The 23434-nt window shown below is 40.0% G+C and overlaps 1 protein-coding gene across 2 annotated transcripts in view; it reads left to right on the forward strand.

Moving 5' to 3' along the window:
* 5-HT2A (5-hydroxytryptamine receptor 2A) overlaps positions 1-23434 on the forward strand; it is a 78402-nt gene that overhangs the window by 44023 nt on the left and 10945 nt on the right. The gene's annotated exons all lie outside the window — the stretch shown is intronic.

Below are 23434 nucleotides of genomic sequence, written 5' to 3' on the forward strand. Positions count from 1 at the left end.
TTGGGTCCGGGTTAATTAACGAAAATTAAAGTGCACTTGAGAGTGTCGTTAGTTCGGTCTAATTTACTGTCCCCGACAGTTCATTTCGGCGAACACGACCGCCACCGTAATACGGGGAAACTTTCCATAAGCGGAAGTGGACCGCGTCCGGTCTCTAACGAACTGGTATGTGTACACCGAGCTAAACCAATATTTTCCTGAATAAACTATACTCCCTTGCGCTCCGGGGATCGCACTATCACGGAGACGATTATTCTCGGGTGCGATCATTCTCGGAAACCCAAGGACGGTTATTAGATTCCCGGAACGTAAGGAAATAAAGGATACGGAATATAGAACGAACCGTTTTCAAATTAACCCTCTGTAGTCTCGTGTGACTTTGAAGTCACGCATCAACGTACCGGGTTAAATTGACTTATTTAATTTTTTATTGCAAAACTTAAATTTTTGTACACGCAGGCGTTTACGTTCAACGTCGTTGTAACTTCAAAGTTACAAAATATATTTCAATAAAATTATTGAAACTATTGAATACATTGTTAATTTGTGTTCATACGTTGATATTTATTAATTTTACACTGCATAAATTTTGTTACATTCACGAAACAAAATTCTACGTCAATTTCTAATTTTTCCACGTGAAATTCAATCGCTTAATTCTATGCCATTTCCATTCTACACTTATAAATTAAAATTTAAAATTAATTAAAAATAAATATAGTACTGTAGTATAGTAAAAATAACTATTGTATACTATGGTATAGTATATACTATAACTATAGTTACTATAGTATAGTAAAAATAAATATATACAGCTAAAGTATTCTCGATAATGTAGAACTATGTTGACAGTCTCAGATATGTTGATATGATTAATTAAAGGTGATAATTGAACTCGTCTTGTCTAGGTAACAAACAGGGATACGCCATGAAGAGTACATAAACGGCAAAAGAGATTAAAAACGCTAAGAATACAACGTTGAATCAGAGAGAAGCTAATTTTCCGTTCCCATTCAGTTGAACGCGCGAATTTTAAACTGGCGTTTAAACGCAGAAGGATCTCCTCGCGAGCTGTTTGAAAGGTTTCACCGTGACCGTACCCAGGAATAACTGAACCCAATGTACATATAGAACGGCGCGCAACGATTTTACAAGCACCGCTTTCCGAATGAGCTAATTAATGAATCCCTGCGAAGGAGTTCGCATCAAAGGCCGACTGTTTCGATGGTAAGAGATTATATATAGTCTCACTGAGCAGTGTTAGCAGTTATTCTTCTGGGCGGGTAGTGAAGCCGGCGAGGGAACCCTTCGGGCTTCCATACACGTTCAAACTTAAGGCGATGCAGACATCGCTACAAACGATCGGTTTCTTCTAAAGTTTCGTGATACGTGTTACGCTAAAACAGAGTGAAATCGACTCAAATTCATCGTTTGTAAAATTCATGTTGATTTACAAACAAATCGCTCTAGTCTGATCCTACCGAAAGTTCTTTAATTTAAAGTCTTCTAAAGTTCAATGTATATGTTACGCTAAAACACAGTGAAATCGACTCAAACCTATCGTTTCTAAAATTCATATTGATTTACAAACAAATCGCTCTAGTCTAATCCTAGCGAAAGTTCTTTAATCTAAAGTCTTCTAAAGTTCATTATATATGTTACGCTAAAACAAGGAGTGAAAACGACTCAAATCCATCGTTTGCAAAATTCATGTTGATTTACAAACAAATCGCTCTAGTCTAATCCTATCGAAAATTTTTTAACCTAAAGTCTTCTAAAGTTCATTATATATGTTACGCTAAAACGAAGAATGAAAACGACTCAAACCCATCATTATACTATTATACTATATAATACATCTGTTATACTGTTGTGAGATTTTTAGTTTTAGCGACAACAAGCACAGGTATATTTGTATTTTTATTTAAATGGACTATAACTGATTAGAATTAAATTAAACTATTTATCTTAATCTATTCTACGCAATATTACACTGTTCCACGCTAGTCCACTCTGTCCCGATCCTCTCAACTCGCGAAACTACACTATTCTAGAAAGGCCTTAAAATCATCTTAACACATTGAGCGCCGGCGTTCAATGTGTTAAATACTAATCCCATCAAGACGGCGCATGATTTTGCAGGCCATCATCGGCCGCCTGCGAACCACCTGAGTTGAAGTGGCCTGGTCGTAACGGTCCGAGAATACCTGCGGTATCCGGCCTTACGCGTCGCACCCCACACTATTACACCATCAATTATCTATTGATGCATAATCCATTGTACTATTACAGTACCATGTTTATTATACTGCTGTACTATCAGAGCTTTGATAACTTTGATCTATTCTAAGATATTCTATCAAACCCAATTAACATTAGTTGAAGTTACTCAAAATGACTGGTTTCGATTTGTTTGTTTAGCAATTATTGATATCTTCGAAGCATTGAATATCCGAAATGATCTTGAAAATAAATAGTGTCACTTCAATACTATAACGAATGTCTGAAGAAACCGAAAACGAAACGATTGATATGTAATTCCTATAAAAATTGTCACAATAAATTATCAATCATTTTAAATCCGTAGTTCTAGTGTTAAAAGCATGGAATATTCGAAATCATCAAAATAAATAGTATCACTTGAATACTATAACAAATATCTGAAGAAACTGAAAATAATCTGTCACAATTTTTATAGGAATTACATATTAATCGTATTAAATGCTCGGTAGCAATTCTACCGTTAAAGTAAACACCGTACACATCTATTTACTCCATCTCCCTCGCCAGTGGTCTTACCGGGAAGTATCCACTGACGAGCGTCGATCAACGAATTGTACCGTTCTTCTGAACACGACTCGGTGGACAATGTCGGACACGGTAGCCGGACAAGATCGAATCGGTCCAGCCTGGTGGAAGGTGTCTCTCCGTCCTTCTCTTTCGCCATCGAACAGCCAATTCTCGCGAGCACCACTCCAGGCCGATCGAGTTCAAGCCACTTGCAGCGTATTAACGCGAAATTACGCGATAGACAGGCGTCACACTGGTTTCGCTGGAGAATTCGAGCCTCGGTCCGGTTGTCATGTTGTATAATGGATGGACCGCGGTCTCGGTAACGAGGACCGTCCTCCAATCTGGCCAATTTCAGTCCTCTACTGATAACTGTTCCGCGGATGATGATTTTGCTTAGAATACGAATATTAATTGTTTCGTATAATCTTCGACCAGGTGATTCTTTATTGTGATGTTCTTGTGATCGATCATAGATTCGACGAAGAGTTGAATTACTATTTAACATTCGTTATGATATTAACGGCTTAATTAACGGGAAAATATTCCTATTGGACACGGCTCTCACCCGAAAGTTAAAAATGAATGTAATAATATTCTAGGCCGTGAAAGCATCAAAGACTACTAAGGGCTTAATTGTACTTGTGTTCGATCGTAGATTCGATAAAGTACAATTAAGCTGTTAATATCATAACGAATGTCAAATAGTAATTCAACTCTTAATTATCTTAATTATCTTAATAAAATAGTAATTCAACGATTAAATATCGAACTTTACAATTTCGCCGTGTCGAATCAATCAAGAGAGGCGCCTCTAGAGTGCAAAGTTCGATATTTAATATTAAACTTTTACGCTGCGAATTTTTTTTACTTTTTTCATTCAATAAGTCTGTATTATTGTAATGTTTGATTTGAAATGCATTTTGGAAAATCGTTAGTTTATAGAAAGCAGTGTGAACAATCCTTTTCACTAATAATATTGAAAACAACATAAGAACGTAATATATTTTAAAGATATCTCGACAAAGAAGCACACGAAGAAAATGTTGAAATAAAATAGTTTTGTTCCTGAATTTAAGTGCGATTTCTGGAGAAGTCAGTTTCAGAAAATATCGCTTGTATCTCATTGGAAAATATTGAGTCTTTCCACTGGAAAACCACTGGAATGCAAAGGGCTGAGAACCAAGTATCGGTTGTCTTAAACGTTTTCTCGTTTATGTCACCATCATCAATCTTATGATACTGTACCAAATATTCCGACACTCAATATAGTGTCAACCCCTTGACCTATGATTTCTTTCTCAACTCTGATCGATACGACTACTTTGTCATTAATAATTGGAAAATGAGAAAAATTCTGAGCATGTGCCTATATTTCCTTTTAACTATAACAGTTGATGAGGAATAATATTTACTTTGAATTCGAATGAACTGAGTAATATATATTTGTTGAATCATGAAAATCTTCACGAGTCTCACTCGTAAGGCAAAGGGTTAAACTATAACGAAAACCAATATTCTTATTCAAACTTACACCTACTAAACAATAACCCGCTAATTAAACAACCAAAAGAAGACCCTTAATCTTCTCGGACCAAATGAAATCACACAGTCCCCACAACGAACGAAATAAACCACAAAATCATCCTTCCCGACTCGAACGCAGCGACGAAAATCCCAGGAACCGTCGCGCCGTGGAAATTAAAAATTTCAAGAACGCCCAGGTAAATGAAGAACCATAGAACGACATTTTCGTGGGAAATTCAAAGCGAGAACGGAGCATCTGGCGTCCCGGTTGCGCGCGGGAGAGCCAGCGGCGCGCACGTCGATCCGGAATTCCGAGCCGGAACAGGCGGATCGAGCCGGAACTTTCGATCGACGGGCCGTGCACGTACACGTGTCACATACGATTACACGTGAGGGCACGCGCCCGGCCCCCGTGTACCGTGTGTGTACGTAAATAAACGAGTAAATAGGAATTCTGCTCGTGCCTGCCGTACCTTTCGACCCCGTGGCCCTCTGACAAGCCGAAATTTTTCATTTTTCGGGGCTCGTCGCACGCTCCAGTTCTCAAAAGTGAAACCGACGAGAGAAAAAGCCAGAAAGGCCGAGCCGCCGACTATTTGTGACTGCGGGATTGCTCCCTCGCGACACCGGGCGCAATAGGAATTACAATAACTTCGATTCAGCTGGCCGCTGTAGCAGAGTCAAAGGAAAAATCGGCTCTCTGCGGTGGATAGGAAAAGATAGCTTTTCTAACTATGCCGCAGAGCTTGATATAGTTAGTGTAAGTTTCTTGAAAAGAAGGGTAGCAGTTTTTTTCATAGGAGTTACCTCTTTTCGGTGGAGAAAAGAATTCTCTGGCGAAGATAAGTGGCCAACCTAGATTACTCGGTTACGCTCATCGCCGTATTGTCGTTTCGCATCCTATTTTCTTAGATATTTTTTAACACTAGGTTTACGGGCATTTATTGTACACTTCATTCTATTATTCTTAAAAGAATTGATGTTTGTTTATTTAGATTGTGGAAATTGGAGATTTGATAGTAGGTAATTGGGGTATGTCAGTGTGATCGCATCAATCAAAATCGGCGTAAATATTTATAAAATAATATTTCTAAAATCCAATATGCGTCAATTTGACGCGTTCCGTTAACCTAGTGTCAACACTAGAACTACCGTACCAGACAAAATGACTGGTTTCGATTGTTTTGTTTCAGAATTATTAATATCTTCAAAGCATTGAATATTCGAAATGATCTTGAAAATAAGTAGCTTCACTTGAATACTATAATGAATGTTTGAAGAAACCGAAAACAAAGCGACTGATATGTAATCCCTATAAAAATTGTAACAATAAATTATCAATCGTTCTAAATCCGTGGTACTTCTAGTGTTAAAAGCATAGAATATTCGAAATGATCTTGAAAATAAATAGTGTCACTTGAATACTATAATGAATGTTTGAAGAAACCGAAAATAATTTATTGTTACAATTTTTATAGGGGTTAATAACACTCTGAACATGCCAATCGATCATTAACCTAAATCAACAAACAAATGTCAGTATCCATTTTTTACTGGAAGTTATCATAGAAAACGACATTACCCATGATGACCTAATATATTACTCCACGGGATCACGGTGCTACGGAAATCCGTAAGTTCAGAGGTCAGTAGAGATTGCTTCCGAACGATCCGAGATCGACTATCTCAGCATCTGTTAAATCCAGGAGCAATTCTCCGTCCTTCGAGGAGGCGAGAAGGGTCCGTAGAAGGAAAGTAAGGTAGAAAGGCTGATGCCCAGGGATTTATATAGAAAGTAGTCCCATCCAGCTCGATAATGTTTTTATCTTCAATCCCCTAAACATTCCAAATATCTTCTAACAAAGAACCGACTACGATGAAGATTGGATAATGGGTCACAAATCAGCACCGAAATGTAGCAATTACGAACGGGTTCGAAATGTTCCGGTTATCCAAAGTTTACCGTAACTTCGTTACCGGCAAGCCGTTTGAGCAAAATATTCATCCCAACTGCGCGCAGAGAATTAAAATAAAAACAATTGTTTACCTCGTTCCGGAAGGAGCGCGCTGAATATCAAACAGCTCGCGCCAACGTAAACACCTCGATACACAATCGAGTACGCGAGTCGTTTGCCGAATGAATATGCAAAAACTGGCGCCGGCGAGATTTCCGCTCGAGCGGGACGAGTCGAGTGAATAACTGATGTTCCTTAATTAGACCGTCGAAACGGGAAGACCTCGCGCGGCTCGGCGAAGATTCCCGCTGAAACCGTTCCGGCACTTCCGTATTCATTTCGCGACGGAGTCGGAAACAGGTTTGTTAATTGAAACATTTTTACGGTTTCCGTGGGGGCGAAGGAACGGCGCCCTTTGAACCCTCGGCAGCGAACCGGAGGATTTTCGCCGAGCGTCACCGTAATCTACCGCGCGCGGGAAAATTGAATCGGTCAGCCGTGGCGGAACGAGGAAACGGCCTGGAGCGTGCGCGAATAAAGATTTCGATCCCGTACGGATCACCGGATTACGGGGTATATGGGGAACAGAGGTGGTGCATGGCGGGACGTCCCCGTTAGGAAAACATCGGCGATAACTCAATTTCCACGACTCCTAAGGGCTAACCTGAACCCTACCCTTCCGCTGCCTCTGTGTTATCGTTGGGATAATTGCGTCCTTTTAATCGGGACTGCTTGTGCTGCCGCTTTTGGAAAACAAGATGGATATTAACCCTTTGCACTCGAGAGTGACTCACTCGCCACCTGATTGCATATAGTGAAACTATAAAATTTGATATTTAATATTATACCTCGTATAACTCGTCAGTTTAAAAAATATTGAAATAAAATTACTTTGTTCCTCAACGTACCTTGAAATAAAATTACTTTGTTCCTCAATGTACCTTGAAATAAAATTACTTTGCTCCTCAATAATGTAAGGGTTAACACTAAACCTACCAAACGGATCAAAATGACACATTCCTCATTTCTTCTTTGTGCAATTATTAACACTTTGCGCTCGGAAGCTTTTCGCTAGAAACATTCGACACTTTCCTATGAGACGTAGATAACATTATTTAAAACAAAGTCATTTTATAGAAATATTTCACATGTTGATTTCTTATGATTTCTTTCGCAACTGTGTTCGATGAAGATTATAGTTAACCCTTTGCACTCGAAAGTTCTCTGCTAGAAATATTCAACGCTCTTTGATAAAATATAGACGATGCTTGTCGCGACTAATGTAAATAATTTAATCGATGAATTAACGCACAAAGTAATTTACTTCGATATTTCACATAATGATGCGTTAAACAAAGTTTAGCATTAAACATGAAACTTTATAATTTTACTGTATCAAACCATGCGGTGACCGAGAGTCACCTGCCGAGTGCAAAGGGTTAATATTCGATTAAGAAATTAAAAGCATTCGACTATCATTCTGCGTTTGCTCTAGAGTATAGAATTACCACAGGTATAGAATATTTATGAAAATATTGCTAAACGAATGAAATTAGTTCGGTGAAACTGTTGAGGTGCGCCAGACGGTAAAGTAATCAGTACTAAAAGGGTTAATCCCCAATGGCGTAACTGTCCGATATGTATTGTAATAATGTCGCATGTATCGCACACAAACACACACAAACACACACACACACACACACACACGAAACAGAGCGACAGGGACAGTATCGGCGGCAGGGGCTAGTCGCCGGGACTTTAATCTACTTTCAGTGGAGAAACATCGACGCAACTTGTGTAGGGAAGGAGATATTTCATTTCGCAGGGGTCAACGAGTTCCCTCGTGAACCGCCGCCGCTCCATTGATCGGCGAAATAAAACAGTGACCGGTCCATCGATATCGGGAAGGGTTCGATGATGTCTGATCAATGGCTGGGAGTACTTACTGTGAGTTTAACCTACTTCTCCGTCGAGGAGCTTCGGGACGTTTTGTGAAAGAAAGAAGGGATTTCGTTTTACCGGAGTGGTCGAGGGTCTCTTGACGGACTATTACGCTCGTTTCATTCAGACTGTATTTTACTTTAACGATTCCCTGCCTGGACACTTGTCACCGCTGTCGGAGCATTCTAATGAAAGCTGAAGATCTCCTCATTTCAATAATCGAGGAACCTATTCTCCGTTCAAATCACGGAAGCTTCGGTTAACTCTCAGCGTCGGCGTTCCGTCGGTTCCTCTGAATTCTTCTTTCTACATTGTACGTGCTACCGTAATTTCTTAATGGCTTCGACTCTTGAAAATTCTTTACGGTTATCTATAACGCTAGGACTACCGAGTATTTAATACATTGCGTACCGGTAACGAGAAATCTTGTTTTCATATAAAGACACTTCGCTAATTACCACAGTATTGAAAAAGATAAATAGATAATCAATTCTAATTAAATTTTATATTTTTCAATGCTGTGGTAATTAACGAAGTTGCATAGCTGAGTGTCTTTATAACGAGGTTTCTCGTTACCGGTACGCAATGTGTGAAATACTCAATAGTCCTAGTGTTGTAGATAATCGTGAAAAATATATTACATAACAATATGATATCTGAGTTTTTCTATGTATAGTGACCTGAGTGAAAATTGCCATCACAATTGAGTTTTCTGAAAATTAGTCGGTACGCAATGTGTTAATACGATGATATGTGATCCTTATAAAAATTGTGACAGTAGATTATTTTCAGTTTCTTCAGACATTCATTATAGTACTCAAGTGGAACTATTTATTTTCAAAATCATTTCGAATATTCAATGCTTTGAGAATATCAATAATTGCGGAACGAGAAAGCTGAAACCAGTCATGTGTTAAATGGTTATGATAGAATCTCTTAGAATAAATCATAGTTATCAAATGATCAAGTTACCTCTGATAATATAGCAATATAATAAACATGATACTGTAATAATGCAACGAATTATCAACAGATATTTATTTTCAGAATTATTTCGAATATTCAATGCTTTGAGAATATCAATAACTGCGAAACGAGAAAACCGAAACCAAACATTTTAACTGGTGCGGTAGTTCCAGCGTTAATTCTGGAAAACAGAATGCATAAGTTAAATAATAAACGAATACTGAAGATACTAGAAGTTTAACTTCCTCGCATAAATGTCTCATTCCCTAACGTATTACTTTAGTCTCGATGTTCCGTTCAAAATGCACAAATTACTCTCGTAAAAATACATGAAACATACTCTAATAAAGTGAAGTCTCTGGTAGCCCTTCTCGCAGAAGGTCGATCTCTTTCCTCGAAATCAAGCTCCGCCTTTTCAGAAGCTCGTTCCCCCGCTTTAGTCATTCAGATTGCCCCGATACCGGGTTAGATTCGCCTGTATATTTTCGCGTCACGTCTCCGGTATTCCCAGTCGTGGTTTCCGGCGGCGGTGGAACGAGGCCGGCCGCAGAACCCTAAGCGTTAATGTCGGTGCTCTGCTATCCCCGAAAAGTTCGATTTCCAGCAGTTCGATACGTCCCGAACGTAACAAAATTCCGGGTAAAACAATTTGACATTGCTCTCTCTCGGCGATAAATATTGTTTCTCATCCCCCCGGCGCCGTTGATCGCGGTTCTCGCGATGAAACGTTTCCTCTCAGCTATTCTGTTTGCTTCCAGCGTGCTCGTTAATTAATCCCTTTTAATCTGTCCGGTGATTTTCTGGTCGTTCTAACGAGATCTCGTGAAATTTCACCGAATTACACCTTCCGGGCAACAGCAGCGATAATATTCTACACCGGAGATATCGCGTTTGCGCGATTAACGATTGCCGGAAAGTCGGCCGTAACGAAAAACGCGGCAATCTGTACGCTTTACTAGAACGCGATGCGCATTGAATCAACGTTAATGCCCGCCGTCGCGTGTAATCGTCGCGTCGCCACGTTCCCGCGAGTCCTATTATTATTGGCCGTGGGTAATTTAATCCAGTACTTACGCGGCGACTTTGCGCCGCGATATGTTAACCCTTTTGCGGACGAAGATTCTTTGAAATGTACGAAACCAGCAGCTGAAGTTAAATTATACATACCTGGCAAATCGTAGATACAAATATTCAATGTTATCGTTTGCGGTACTATCTGTTTTCGCGTCGTTTCGTTTTCTGCTTTACTTTTATAGCGTTCTGTATATTCAAGAAATTTTTCTCTGAAACAATCGCTATGATGAATTTAGTAGCCTTCAACTCCATTAATTCATCGTTTTCTAGATAACTTTACCATGTCAAAAACGAGTTTAACTTATTTAACAATTAACCCTTAGTGGACGAAGATTCTTTGAAATATACGAAACCTTCAGTAGCTGAAGTTAAATTATATATCGATTGCTTAAATGATAGAAGGAACAGAAATTATACACAGATTTCTTGCTGTTTGAGTAATTGAATCATTTGTTTGAGACTTACTCTTTCAAATATGGAAATTTCATCTCGCCGAAATGTCGACGTTCGTCCGCAAAGGGTTAACTGTAATTCGGATGCTGAACGTTATTACTATGTCCTTTTCCTTTCGATTTTAATTTACATCTGTTCCGATCTCCGCCGTTCGTTTGCATAAATTCGAAATTTAGTTTTGCGTTTGATATTTATGTTACGGTGGGCCACCTTTGCTTCGCTTCGCGTGTTTTCTTCTTCTCTTTCGATATTTCTCGTTCAAGGTAAGTATTAAACCGAAGAATAGAGAAACGAATCGAATAATTATACTAATTTGTAGTGGGCGAGATTTCTGAGGGATTCGGTAGCAATAGTTTCAAATTAAGATTAGATTTATTTCGAATTAGAAATTTGGAGAATTCATCACTCAAGGTATTCTACATTTCTGCATCATTTACCCGAAAAGTGCTAGCGTCGCTCTCAGCGACTCTTTATTTTTTATAGCAATAAATACAACAGAAGATATGAAAAGTTCCATTGATGTTTATCGCTATCAAAGATAAAGAGTCACTGATGACGACGCTGGCACTTGTTGGCCAAACTTCCAGCATTGGCAGTCTAAGGGTTATTCAGAAAAATGAATTCGACGTCTTTTAACCTCTGAGAGTATCAATTTATACACATTACCAGTCTAATTATTCTTATCACACCTGTCGAGAAGCTTCGGAAGACCTACAAGCGAAAAGTTCCAGGCAACTCGGTCCTCAGGAGTTGAACCAGTCAGGCGTTAAAAAAGATTGAAGTGGATCGAGATGACCGGCCCGTGTTTCGTCTATTTGGCACTCTGAGGCAGCTCCTCCACGAACACTTTCAAATTTCGACGCGACAATATGGAGGAGCGAGGTAACGGGCTCGTTTAATGGGTCGCTGGAAGGAAAGGAAGATTGAAATCGCCTCGTTGCGAATTACTCCTCGCGACCCGCCGCCATTTTCGAGGGCCGGCCGAATCATGGACGCGAGGGAACCTGTGTGCTCGATGTCGCTGAAGAGCCGCCCCGTGAAAACTGCGAGCGTCGATGGGGACCGAGTTTTCTCGCTGCTAACGAGCCGTCGAACTCCAATTTCCATAAAGTGCCGGCCGTTAAAAATCGATTATTTATTTTTGCTGGACCGGCTGAAGGCTGTTCCCAAACTGGAGGGCTGTTTGCTTCGATGATGAAGGACCGGCCGCCGTCGTTCGAATTATTAATGTGTTCATAATTATTTCTGCCCCTCTTCATCTCATGTTGTCGTATATTTAGATCAACGCGACACGAACTCGAGGCTAAAAATATTTCTCTTTATTCGTTGCTTGAGGCGTTGGTGGAAATAAGCTTTGAGACTTATGTTGACTATGTTTATGCACTCGATGTTTCAGCTTTTGATTTTTGTAAATGACGTTATTCTTCTTATTCCTTTTTTGTATCTTCAGGTGTGTCGTACCATTTTTATAAGTATCATTTATCATAAAGTTATTCTATATGAATATTTCACGTATCGATACGAAACTTATATACAACACTTTGTAATTTCGTTGTAACAAAAATGGCGATTAACCCTTTGCACTCGAGAGGTGAGTCACCATTCGATTTGACACTGCAAAATTATGAAATGAACATTTAGTATTTTAAACGAAACTTTCTATTGCTATGTGAAATATTCAGATAAAATAGCTTTGCTGCTTAATTTCTCTGTGAATTATCGTTGAATTCGTTTCAAACGATGTCGACTATATCTCGTTGGAAAATGTTGAATATTTCCAGGCAAAAGCTTTCGAGTGCAAAGGGTTAAGAGTCACCTCTCGAGTGCAAACGCTTAATCAGTTCTAACCCAGACTTATCTCCGCGAAACCATGAGTATCACATAAACTTCGAAATTCTCTATCAACGCGTTAAAATTCATAATCAAAAATTCGGAGGAAGCATCATACACAGTTTCTACCTCCATCTGTACACGTATTTCCACTCTACGTTGCGCCATTGCAAAATTAACGAGATCGCAGGAGAGATTGGAATTCTTTAACGGATAGTTGGAGAAGAATTTCGAGCATAGTCGGTAGTACCTTAAGGAAGCCGGCAAGGAGATGTATCTTTCATAACATTCGATGCTATAAGCTTGTCTGCCAAAGGGTGGTTTCGTGTAATCTCTTTAAAAAAACATCCCTCTAGTCGACGACCGCGATATATGATAATCCATAACGTTATTACCTTATTTCACGGCGGGCTCTACCAAGGGATAAACTTCCTCTTACAAAGGAATTTTCCGCGAGGCTCTGGCCGCTCTCGAAAACGTCCTGTCCCGCGCAGCCGTGGGATTCTTGCTGTTTCGCCATGGCTTTCGCTCCCTCAGGATACCAGCCGATGATCCGGGCCGCACAAAGACCGCCGGAAAATTCCATTTCGCCGTCGCGCAAGCGCCCGCCGCTTTTAACTTCGTCAACGGAGTTTCTTTCTCGCGTGCGCGAAATTATAATGCCGTTCTACGAGCACTAGACCTCCATTTCCACGATGTGACCGGATGACAGCGCCGCCGGTCGCGCGGACAACGCGCAAATTTGATCGCGAGGCCGCTCAGACTCCACTTTGCCTCTGGTTAGCCCCGTTTCGCGTGAAAGTAAAGACGGTAGGCGTGCAGGTGACGAATTTGGATTTTAATCCGTGGAAATTTGAATTGAGTGTCTTGTGAGTTTGGGAAATGACGCGTATTTAATGCTGGAACTGTCGAGTAGTTAGATGAATTAGAGACAAGTTAAATATGTTACTTTGTTTTACAAATTTTTAGAAATTCCTGTCTTAATTCGATGTATTCGATTCTGAATTGTCAACTCTTGATTTTTAATCCTCAACTCTCAATTTCCAGCTCTCAGCGCTCATTTCTGAATTCTCGACTTTCAACTTTCAATTCTCGACTCTCAACTCTCAGCTCTCAACTCACAACTCTCAACTCTTAGCACTCAACTCTCATTTCTGAATTCTGAACTCTTAACTCTCAATTTCCAGCTCTCAACTCTCAATTCTGAACTCTCGACTTTCAACCTTCAATTCTCGACTCTCAACTCTCAACTCTCAGCTCTCAACTCACAACTCCCAACTCTTAGCTCTCAACTCTCATTTCTGAATTCTGAACTCTTAACTCTCAATTTCCAGCTCTCAACTCTCATTTCTGAACTCTCGACTTTCAACCTTCAATTCTCGACTCTCAACTCTCAACTCTCATTTCTGAATTCTCAACTCTTAACTCTTAATTCCCAGCTCTGAACTCTCATTACCGAATTCCCAACTCAACTGCCAACTCTCAATCTTCCACATCGGCATAATTCCATTAACAATAAAACAAAAATTATCAAATTCCATTTCAACGCACTCAATAATTCTCCCGTGACTACACATTCCCCGTGGCACTTCTTTATTTTAATCCACATCCAAAATCAAATGCTCTATTCCCTTAAACAACTTAAAAAAAACCCTTACCTCTTTACAACCGAACTCGCAACAGTTCACTGGCAACAGCGATCGCGGAGTCAGCCTTCGACTAGAATCTATCTGATAAAATGATTCTTAAGCGGATCCGTGGCGTTAAAAATTCCGATCTCGTCTCCGTCGAAAGTGAACGTTGTCTCGGAAAAAAGGAAGGGGAGAGTGGGAGTAAGCGCAAGATGAAAGGTGAGGGGTTAGAGAGAAAGGGCCGGGGATAAACTCGGAGGGCAGATAATTTTTCCCGAATTACGGTCACGGATAACCGGAGCGCTCGGAGGCGGAGGAACGTTGTAGCTTTATTTGCCGAGAAAACTTCCCCTATTCTCGTCGGCGTCCCGCGAGTTTCGGCTAGACAAAGATAAGACGGATTCGGAGCAGGATCGGATATTGCGTCGAGTCCCACGGTCCTCCCACTATCGAATGCTCGATTTATCTCGCGCGAAACCTAACCCCGAACATTCCTGTCACGGAGACTCCCCCCTCTCCCGCTTGTCGCTCCACTGCGACCCGCGAACCTGTTTATTTCGTATTTCGAGGGAATATCGAATATTGTAATCCGGATTCGACGTCGTGATTCGCGCTACAGCGAGGGTGGTGATGGGATGAAACTGTTGTGCGCTGAGTGGGAAGATAGACTATAGTCGGCTGGCACTCCTTTGCCGTCGCTCGGCCTTTCAGAGATATTGCGGAATGCTGATTGTAGTGCCATTACTTTTCTTTACCGCTTAATTACTATTTATTCTACCTGGAGCTAAGGATTCGAGTTTGAGGAAATACCAACGGATCTAAATTAAATTGTGGTCGCTGTGGGCGTTGGAAATACTTAACATTTTCCAACTAGACGAAAATGATATTTTTTGAAATTAACTCAAAGAGAAATCGCAAGTTTTTATCCCAATATCTCACGCACCGATGCATTATACACGGTCCAATATCAAATATCAAATTTTATAATTTTACTTCATCAAATCAGGCGATTCTCAGTCGCTGTTTGACTGAACGCAACAAAATTGTTAAATGAAAAATTCAATATGAAATGTTGAATAAGGTATTAACGCATGTTTATGCAAGATGTTCCTTTATGTAAGTTGCAGATAATATTGTTAAACATTTCGTCGGAGAATAATGAATGTCTGTAATGAAAAGTATTGTCGAGTGCAAATGGTTAAATCTTCCTCCGAGCCGTCCCCGAAGTCTGATCGACGCTGAAGCGAATCTTCTCCCGTGCAAAACGCGTGTCATCGTTCGATACATAAATAATGCATGCCGGCGTTGTTCCCACGCACAAAGAACTCCCTTCTGTGACAAATAGATGAGATTCCCGAGGCTTTGCCGAGACTACCGGGACTAGATCGTCAGCGGGGGGCAAACGAGGTAGACGAAGATCGAGTTCACGAGGCAACGATTTACTAAACGAATTTCTCGTTTTATCTTATAAACCTGGCACACATACACGCGAGATTTAACACATTACTGGCAACGAGAAATCTCGTTTTTATATAGAGATGTATGGTATATATATTAAAATTAACTTGCAAGCGTGTACTGCTAGCACATAACATTCTCGAAACAGAAATTAACTCTTTGCACCCGAAAGTTCTTCCCTAGAAATATACAACGTTGTTTCAATGAGATATAAACGACGTGGGTTAACCCTTTGCACTCGGAAGCTTCTCACTAGAAATGTTTAACATTCTTGAAACTAACTCGAAGGGAAGTCGCAAGTATATCGAGGAACAAAGCTACTTTATTCCAATATTTCACGTATCAAGGTATTATACAAAGATCAACACTAAATATAGGTTTTTAAAATTTTATATTTCAGTCGAATCAAATGATGACTGAGAGTCGCCTTCCGAGTGCAAAGGTTTAACCCTTTGCGGACGAATGTCGTCACTTTGCCGAGATCTAACGTTCATGTTTGTAATATTGCAAATTGCATACAGTTTGAATGATTTAATGGCTCAAATAGCAATAGATCAGTGCGTAGTTTCCTCTTTCTCTATTATTTAACCCTTTGCCGTACAATGACGAGTGAGACTTGTGATGAAGATTTCTAAACTAATTTACCAAGAATCAATGTTATTCATTACCCACGGATCAAAACAAACAACTATATTATATTCAAACGAAACTTCCGCTTGAAGTAGAATGGAAAATTTTGCTATTTTTCTTTTAAATTACCGATAGTAAAATGTTGCACGAGCTCAGCGAAAATAAATAGTACGTCAAGCGGTTAAGCATCCGATATATATTTTGGAATCTGTCGAAGGTTTTGTGTTCTTTGAAGAAAGTCGCAGACAAATGATTCCACTGTTCAAACAGCAAGAAACCAGTACATAATTTCCTTATCCTATATTACTCAAGAATTCGACGTGTGATTTGGCAGAATCTACAGAAGGTTCTCAATACTTTAGAGAATCTTCGTAAAGGTGAATCTTCAAAAGTGACGAAGGAGATTGATGACGGTCCAGGTGGTCGGATCTTAAACGTTCACTAGAAAGTTCGACCGACGTAAAGATCCAACCGTTTTACAAGCAAGGAAATGAAAAAGTTGCGTCACCGATCTAGTCGAGGGGAACTGTTACAAGATTACGCGACTATCCAAGAACAGTGTAACGGTACACGAGAGTTCATCGTTGAATATGAAAATTTCGCGTACCTGCACTTGGGACACAAAACGGTGTCGCGGACTGCCGTCCGGAATATTTTCCCTGGATGTTCAACCTGACTAGCAAGAAGAAGTTTCTTCGAAGCGCGCCGCTGCCCGCGCAAGTAGTGCGAGTCAACGGGTCGAGCTACTGTACTGGATTTGACTACTACGTGTCGCGAAACATTCAACGGGACGACGAACGTCTTCGAGAAACTCTGGGAACGCGCCCGATGGAAATTGTAGGTGAATTTTCTGTCAGCGAGTTTTTTCTGGCCGCGTTTTTGGCAAGGACGGCATAGAGGACTAACGTGCGGAGAATGGCAATGTAATGCCAGCGGACGAATTGAACGGTTGGCGAGATGGTAGTGCATTGTAGGAATGTAACGAATTTACGGTGCTGAGAATTTGAATGTGTTCAATGGTTTGTTTGTCATTTATGAGTGTTAGTGTCATTTGTGCAATATCTGTAATATTAACGCTTACTCCAGATGGTTTTGTAATCTATCAGCAACTAATTTTTATAGTATCCCTAGCGGAGATGAAAAATGCTATAACATTTCTTAGATCTTTTATTTTCCTTCTTAGTGCAAAATTTGAGTGTGTGGAAAATCTATGAAGAATCTTTCATACTTCTCGAGAAAAATGAATGGAAAGCAATTCGTGATACTGTTTCGGAATTATCAACCCTTAGCACTCCAGATGGTTTTGTAATCTATCAGCAACTAATTTTTATTTAGCGAAGATGAAAAATGCTAAAATATTTCTTAGATCTTTTATTTTCCTCTTTAGTGCAAAATTTGGATATGTGAAAAATCTAATATTTGTAGTTTCTTTAAGATTCATTAAAATATTTAATATTATTCCTGGTGCAATATTAGAGCCTATAGAGTTCAAAAATTAAACTACTGTAAATGCAAGTAATATACAATGTGGTATTAATCAAAAGTCCATGTAATATCTTTTGCGAGATCTTTTCAGTAATAATAAGGAAATTATTATTACTAGAATTGTTATTAACTTAATATTATTATTATAATTATTTCTTATTATTTAACTTATTACTACTATCCTGTCAAAGACGTAACACGAATGGAAGATTTTTCAACCAGACAAAACAGATACTATCTCCGAACCGATGTTCGTTCGCTGCACCGGCCATCCGTGAACAGTCGTGCTCCCGGGAACAAATAGAAAAATCTGCTCACCCCGTGTAATCTGTACGAATGATGTGAAATAGGTCCGACAGAAATCCTCCTTGTTCAACTAGGACAAATATGTATAGCACAGGTTTTTAATTTCACGACAACGAGAAGTACGCATTCGCATCATCATGGACGACGGACTAGCCCTCCGTGCTTTTATTTTCGGCCAGGTTTTAATGAAAATCCCGGGAAGGTTCGCAAAGAAAGAGGAAAAATATTCACGCTGAAAACGACTGGCTCGTTGCGAACCTTTTATTTTCGCGTTCTACGAAAACCGGATAGGAAAGCGCGGCCACCGCGACGTCGCTCGTGTCTCGGCCGTTACACGCGATTCGCTGATTGGCCAAATCGGTTAACTCCACTTTCCACATTCTTTGATATCCAATCTTCAAACCGTTCGATCAGCTCTTAACCGTTTACATTTAAAAGGAACCTCCTCGTCATTAACCGTTTGGCTGCTGACGGATTTTTTCGGACATATGCCAAAACTGCGGCTCTAATTGCGCGTGTATGGAGAAAATGGAAAACACTTTTCATACAATAAACTCACTTATATTGCATTGCGACAACAACAATTTTTAAAAATACCATTTATTTACTTAAATGTGTTTTAACTCATGTGGATAAAATTAGTAAAAAGCACTTATAACTCACTGAAATTAACACAAATGATTTTTTATGATCCTTTACACGAGTGATTTGCTGTACAAAGCGCGTGAATTCCCTTTTTACAAATATAGCAAATTAATTTTGAACGAATAAAAAAGCGAACTCTTCGCAATTTTGACAAAACATGAGAGGAGCGCGACAGCGCTCTTCAGCAGTCAAACAGTTAAACTTGGTACTACAAAAAAACAGAAATACTTTTGGTCATACAACAATTGAACTCTACGAAGAATTCTTTTGCTTAAATTGTGGATTGTTTGCAATCGTTATTTACAACATAGTGGGTAATACTGTAAACATATAATCATAGAGTATTTCAAAATTTCCACTAAATTACAGTGACTGCATTGAAACTCTTGGTAGAAATGATAAATTCACCACATTTGACGCTGCACGTTTCTCTTCGTCCAGCATTTTCTTAGCCGAGATTAAATTCTCTCTAATGCACTGTGGAAAATTTCGTTGGACTGGCAAAATATTCCGTTCTCATGAAACGAGACCTCGCGCGGCTCTCCTCCTCCAATACTTCGCCGAGTTTGGTTTTCAGGCCGCAATTAGTCCGAGGTTGCCGGTTAGCCGTAAGCAAAAATTTCCACGGAGGCGTTATTAATTCGAGACTGCCGCGGGATACCGGCAACTCCGCGCCCAAGGAATTTCATTAGATACAAAATTATGCGAGCAAGTGTGTCCCACGGCTGCGCGGAACACGGTTACGCGTGTCACCTGTCGATCCACGGTATTGAGGAGCAACGAAGGCAACGGAGCACGCGTTCCTCGCCACCCTTGTGCTTCCAGACTCTGTTCTCGATCCATAATGTTCGTTGAAATGACTAACTTTAATGTATGTTCGATTCAGCTTTGCATATCTCGCATTCGTTATGCGTGTAATTCATTATTGCCTTTGTTGAACGCGTTTCGAGAATGCTGGTGTAATGTGCTTTATATAAATATGTTTTGAAATGAAATTATATTGAAAATAAAAATTTGGGAATATTTGGGTTGTAGTAGCATTGGAATGTCTGCCAAGATGCGTAGGTACAAAGGTGTCTAGATGCATAGATGCAAAAATGCATAGATACAAAGATGCCTAGATACAAAGGTGCCTAGATACAAAGATGTATAGATAGAAAGATGCCTAGATACAAAGATGCCTAGATACAAAAATGTCTAGATAGAAAGATGCCTAGATACAAAGGTGCTTAGATGCAAAAATACTTAGATGCAAGGATGTCTAGATGCAAAGATGCCTAGATGCCTAGATGCCTAGATGTCTAAATGCCTAGATGCCTAGATGCCTAGGTGCCTAGGTGCCTAGATGCCTAGGTGCCTAGGTGCCTAGATGCCTAGATTCCTAGGTGCCTAGGTGCCTAGATGCCTAGTTTCCTAGGTGCCTAGATGCCTAGATGCCTAGATGCCTAGATGCCTAGATACAAAGATGCCTAGATACAAAGATGCCTAGATACAAAGGTGCCTAGATACAAAGGTGCTTAGATACAAAGGTGCCTAGATACAAAGATGCCTAGATAGAAAGATGCCTAGATGCAAAGATGCCTAGATATTAAGATGCCTAGATACAAAGGTGCTTAGATGCAAAAATACTTAGATGCAAGGATGTCTAGATGCAAAGATGCCTAGATGCCTAGATGCCTAGATGCCCAGATGCCTAGATGCATAAAGATTCACAAATTCAAAGACGTAAAGATTTACAATTGCACATATGCACAAATGCACAGATACCACAACAATAATAATCAATCTCCGGATGTTTACGCAAATCTAGATTTTCCTACTTCGAAGCGCGTTGGACAGAGACGTGAAAGCATATTGAAACCATGCATTTGCAGGGACTACTCTATCCTTCGTTCCTATCGATTACCATACGTTTATTTCACCGAGACATCATCGAAACAAAGACACGTTGTGAAACACAGCGACCGCCCGTTGTCCGGCTCAGATATCCAGCGGAGATTGAATGAACCAGAAATGGAACACGACCGTCCGATGAAATCTCGATGATTCTGAGTCGAGGAAGTTGCTCAGCCCAGCCACGGAAACGCGATGCAACAGCTGAATTCGGAACAAAAACGACTGCCATGTAAACGAACCGCTGACGTTGACGTTCTTTGATGTCGCTCGCTCGCGCGATCGGTTCAGATCAACGAATCTACGCGTTATACCCTTTCGAGATGTCGTTATGAGAATCATGCGACTTTCGTTTTCATTTCTGTCGATGGCTCTCGGTTGCATTAAAACGATATATCATTTTGACTGAATTCTTCGAAAGCTTCATTCAACTCCTAGATTATATAACTTCCAACCTCTCATTTCTGAGTTCTAACTTCTAACTGAACACATTGCGTACTGGTAACTTGGTATGCAACTTTGCTGACTACTACAGCATTGAAAAAAATATTAAATTTAATTCGAATTGATTATCTATTTGAAATATATCACATAACAATATATCTGAACTTTTCTAGGTATAGCGATGTAAGTTGATCTCACTGAATTCTGTTTTCAATTCTGTTTTCTGAAAATAAATCTGTACGCGATGTGTTCACTTAATTGAACATTTAACCATCCAGATGATTCAACATTTTATCTACCAGTAACATTTTATCCACCACATCAAATTCAAATGTCTAAAATAGAAACTTGCAATTGAAGAATTAAATGATCTAATCACTAAAACATCGGTAGATTTCTTATTTCCTAATATTCACGAATTCAGTATTTCATTTAGTTTTCTATGCAGAAGACTCTTTTCCCAAAAATCCTCACCTCTAAATTTTAACAGTGATTAAAAGAAATATTTTATCCACCAATGTTCGTTCAACGGTCATTTCAACTTCGAGAAGCTTCGAAGGAGGAATGCGGGTAAAAGAGTACAAGATTGAAATATATGGTTCCCAGATTGATTGAACGCTTTGTTACGCGTCGTTCCGCGCGAACGGTACTCGCACTGATTGTAAATCCTGCGCGGAATATAAGAAGACTCTCACAGTGTCCGATTTCAGCGCGGTCCGCGACAACAGCGAGCACGTGTGACGCAGACTAGCCGGCGACGGGAAGCTGAACCTGCCACAGAAACTGTGTTTGCCGCTCCTCTTCGATCCGGTAAACAGTTTACCACGTGGACGGCCGTCTTCGCTGCTTGAGTCGTTTAAATTCGAGACAATAAAACATTATCGGGAAACCGTGGAGAAGATTCGACGTCTTATCTTCTTAACTACTTCCAACAACTTCGCGGCGACCTCCGTCGGAAGCGCCGACTGCTTCTTAATCCAATAACAACACTTATTAATTGCTGAACCTTGTTTCACCGTTCAACAACAATTTCTTTATCTTCCGGACGCTTCGACTAACTTCGCCACTTATTAATCAATTTGCCCTTCTAATTGCGTTAAGAGTTTGCTCGGAAGATCCAGATGTTTCTTACAATTCTCTCTTCGGTTTTTATATATTCTTTGTATTTTACCTTAACATGTTGTTTCGTTATGTGACATAAAAATTAGATTCTTCTCGGTATTGTTAAGACTCGATCCCTCGGTTCGTGGATCTCAGGTCCGGAGATAAACTTTCCGCGATCTTTACGAGCAACGAACGCGTTGTACCGAAGGAAAACGGGTTGAAAGCAGCGCATCAACGGCTTCCAGTTAATTGTTAGGTTATTACAAGTTTCCCGAGGGAAATACGATTCCTCTAACGTGACTCACCGCTGCCCGAAGAGCCGGGCAAAATGGCGGACCCGCGCGCGAGCAGCGGCCATAACTTCGCTCCACGGTTTCCCACAGATCTCGAGAATAACACATCGGGACCCGAAAACCGTTAGCCGGATGAATGAGAAAATGAGAAACTAAATGGATAAAGTCATCATATACTTTATTCATTTTATTAACCACTTAATCAATTCCTTGCCGCATTGTTTTCTTCATGACTAAATTCATTTAACTAATTTTCTCATCAATAACCTGCAAAAAATTTCAACGAATCTTCTATTTGCTATAAATGCATATTTTCTTTGAAGGCAAAATATCAATGATAACGTAATAATGTTTACCTTCGATCTTTATACAACAATCTAGCTTAATAAACAAACTATAAATCGCAAAACTAAATCGGAGAATAGGAGACGTTTCTTAATCTCCCTCGAAATTACTTAGCGAACTCGAAACTCCGAAATACCAGAGTTATTTACCGTGTCCCTTATCACGATGACAATTAATCGAAATCGAGAAACTGTTCTCGCCGCTAACGAGACATTGTGTACGGACATATCGAACATACCCGAAGGGTGAATGGGGGAAAATTTGGAACTAAATAGCTGCCGAGAGACTGGTGCGATAGCGGGAGAGAATTATTCCCCGATCGCGAATTATTCAGGACATCCGGCTAACAATGGCGTTCAACTAAGAAGCCAGGGTTCGCGCGACAGTCAGCGCGACAAACCGCAGCCGGAAGTTCCAATACGTTCTCAAATCAAATGTTTCTGAGTTTATTATCTTTATATTCGGCTCCTCGTATTTAACCACTTGCGCTGGAAATGAATTCGGAAATTTGGCTAAGTCTCCTGCGAGGAATTTTGTTTTTACCTATTTTACACTGATACGTACACTTATTCTATTTGTTAACACGTTCACACCGTGTAATTTCCACTGTAATCATTCCTTTTATTCTCATACGTGACTGAGACTCACACCGTGGTATTCGTTA

This window comes from Nomia melanderi, chromosome 3 (genome assembly GCF_051020985.1).
Source record: "Nomia melanderi isolate GNS246 chromosome 3, iyNomMela1, whole genome shotgun sequence".
NCBI lineage: Eukaryota > Metazoa > Arthropoda > Insecta > Hymenoptera > Halictidae > Nomia > Nomia melanderi.